Below are 3762 nucleotides of genomic sequence, written 5' to 3' on the forward strand. Positions count from 1 at the left end.
AGGGGCGTGGGGGGGTAGCGGGGGGGGGGGGCGTGGCTTACATAACGTTATAGTGTGAACAGTTTGGGTGGGACATAGTATATGGAATACGGACGGTATGATAACTAAGCCTTTTCAATGGAATTATTTTTGAAGTGAAACTTCTTTATCAGCGTTGGAAAATAATTAAGTGTAACATTTTCTCGTTACGCGTGACATTTTTCCGTTACGCGCCATCTTTTTCTTATCCCTGCCACGCGTGATTCGGCGTATTTCTGTAAAGTTGCATATAGTAAATATTTTTTTGAAAAATAAGGTCATAAAGAAGTTTCACTTCTTACGTGTGTAAACTAATACACATTTTTTTTTATTGGGAATAGGGAAGCGCTTGACCACAATCTCGCCTGATGTTAAGCTGAGATGTGGTCTAAGATGGTACGCGCTTCGCTAGAAGGTGTTCACACGCTTGTAGTTGCCCTACTGTTCGTATTCTTTTTACTGTGGTCAAGGGTGCGTTCAGTTTGTATGTGTAATTAAATAATATAGTATGTACTTTCTTCAATTTGTAAAAAAGTATTATTCTTTTAGAAATAGAGACGTTTTAACCGATTTTAAAGTGTGTGTGAAACGTTGAATAAAACGCGTTTAAAATCCGTTAAAATGTCTGTAAATGGATAGAAACTTATGTTCATGTTGATGTTAATTTTTTATTCATGTTTATTTCTGATCTGTCACTTGCAATCTGAACGCACCCCTGTGTTAGGGTTGTCACTTAAAATTGTAAGGTGGCAACCCTAACAAATGTCAAAGGATATTTTATATGGATGTATATTGAGGTTGCCAACATCATTTAATCGTGAGTCGACAATCGTAGAAAGTTGTAAGGTGTAAGATGGTAGGGTTGTCGACTTGATATTTATATAAGGTATATTATAGGGTTGCCAACTATTGTATAAATAACAGAGTTTATTCTGATTTGTTCATTACTAAATAGTGGTAAATATATGAATTTTAGTATTAGGGTTGTCTACGAGATAAATATTTATTTACCTTAAATATAATTTTACATTATTATTTCACACAAATTTTATTTGATAAATTATCAAGACATTGAAATTTTATTTTATTACCTTTTTATAATTTTTAGGTCTTAAAACTCGATTTATACACGTTGGCAACCCTAGGACGAAAACCATAAATTTTATACATTTAAATAAATTGTATATTTGTGCAAAATATTACTGATTAAAACACAAACTATATTCGATTCAAATTTTAATAAAAATCTTCATTTTAAATACTTTTCAAGTTGAATTTATTCAGATCAATGACTTACAAATTAGGACGCGAGATATCTAGTATTTACCATTTTTTCTCTGCGTTTTAAAATACTGATTTTCATATGATATAATAGATATAAATCTATATTTAAAACCGTCAAAAAGTACTCCAAAAGCTTAGATAATAACTTATAATGAACCTAACTTAAACATAAGTGTTTTTAACTTAGCGACGTAAAATGACGCAATACTAAAGATAAATTATTGAAAACATTAGTATGTAATTGAAAAACAACTATACATACACGCTTTATAAAAATAAGGTATTTAAATTATGAAGAAAGATAATATAGTTTAAATTCTAAGGTTAAAAAATTTACAATTATCTATACATGATTCTTAAAAACATGAGAAATGCATTTGTCCCATACTCCTTGTGGGACATATAATATGGTCATCCTACTATAGAAAGAAATAACAATTTTTACATGAAAACTAATATTGAAGTAAATATGGTCACCCTATTATGAAAGTCGCAAAATTTCATTAAAAGTTATTTACTAAAAAATTGTCACCCTACTGTGAAAGGCGCGAAGTCTAATGAAAAGTTATTTACTCGCGAATATACAATTCGTGGACACCCTAATATAAAAGTACTTCTTGATAATTACTTTGACGTAAATGTCGACTATCACATATTTGAAGCCTCAAACTATTCAGATTTCACATTTGTGGTCTGGTAAATCTAATCTTACGCTATCTAATTTCATTGCTGTTGAAAAAAAAAATCAATTCTATATATTTTGTGGCCATCATTTATTTTAGAAGATTCATTAAATTGGTCTTTAAAAGTATAGTAAATACCCTTCTATGAATTTCCTGTTATGTGCCATACAGCTTACTAAGCTATGGACACCCTATTTGTAAAATCTTTTGTCAATTTTGACTTAAAAAGTTAACAAATGTCTGGTATAGACTTATTCCCAATTTTGAGAACTACCCTAAATCGACTTTCAAATGAAAATTATGGACACCCTACATAACATACATATTCAAAAAGTACAGCTTCAGTCCTCCATTAAGCCTTTAAAAGCAAAGTTTCATGCTTTTCGGCTTAGTGGTTACGACCGTGCATTGATGACATAAACACTTACATAAAATTCGATCGATATTCGGTCGATACATCATTTTATCGATAACGGATGTACTAAAAACGATGTGTGTCTAATGTCGCGTAATCGTGATAAACATTTACCTCATATTGAAGCAATACTAGTATATGCGTAGCGTGTTCGCGCACAATTATGCTGTCCTAATTGGTAAGTATTCGTATTGAAACGTGCGGTGAAATGTAGGTTATATGCGGATTTTTGCAAAAGAAAGTAATTTTTATAGCATCTATGTTCTAATAATTGAAGAAATTGACAAATTATTATTTTTTGTTCAAACTCAATCATTATTTTGAATTTGTTCAACTAGCGCTTTAAAACGAATATGTAACTTATATAAGTTCAAAACAAATATATATCAAAAAAGTTACTTGGAACCCACAAAATATTAACATATAAACTAGGGACCTACCTACAACCCTTCGCATTTTGCGTGTAGAAAATTGCACGCGTTCGTACGAATATTTGCCAATCGTGACGGTTTTAGTGACTTTTACTTTCTTAGCCGGCTAGAGTAGACGTTTTAAATTTTCTTTCTGACGTAGCTTAATACGGAATATTAGCTTGTAACTCGGGAAATTCGTATATAAAGGGTCTCTACACATATGATCGTGTGAACAAAAGATTGGTAGGACAATTATTGAGGTGGTAAAAAAAAGTATTTGCAGGTAGAAATTTAGATTTAAAGTATAGAAAAAGCGTAATTTTTAATTCGGATTGTTTTTGTGGGAAAAGGGATAATTCAAGTTAAAAAAAAAAACTAACTTTCTATAAAACGAAATATGTCCGTATTCATGCAAAATAGAATTTAACAATAAAATGTTTTCATATACGACAACTAAAATACATAAATATATAGTTGTACTAGTAATTCGTGAAATGAGAATACGGTTAAATGTGCAGAGACTCCGCGCGTAGTACGATGTACGGTGTACAAAATTATTTTATACGCGTTATACATATGTCGTGGTCATATCGTAGATTTGATCATTTCATGATATGAGTGGCCATTTCACGAAATGGGCACATATCGTGAAATGGCCAATTTAGTTTGGCCACATCATGATGTGGTTTGGGCAGATCAATGATAAGAAATCGTTTCACGATATGGCCAATTAACGCACGGTTTTTTCATGAAATGATCAAAATTATTTGATCATATCGTAAAATAGTTACATTAATCGTTGGTAGAGGCGCTGCAAGCTCTGTGTTTAGGTATGTGATAAGATGGCGGCCGCTGGCGAAAATTAAATTATTCGCAGTTAAAAACTTCATAATTCGTTTAATAACAATATTATGAAGAAAGTCATAGCAAAGAAAATGTGGATATCTTA

The sequence above is a fragment of the Colias croceus genome, chromosome 29, assembly GCF_905220415.1.
Source record: "Colias croceus chromosome 29, ilColCroc2.1".
Taxonomy (NCBI): Eukaryota; Metazoa; Arthropoda; class Insecta; order Lepidoptera; family Pieridae; genus Colias; species Colias croceus.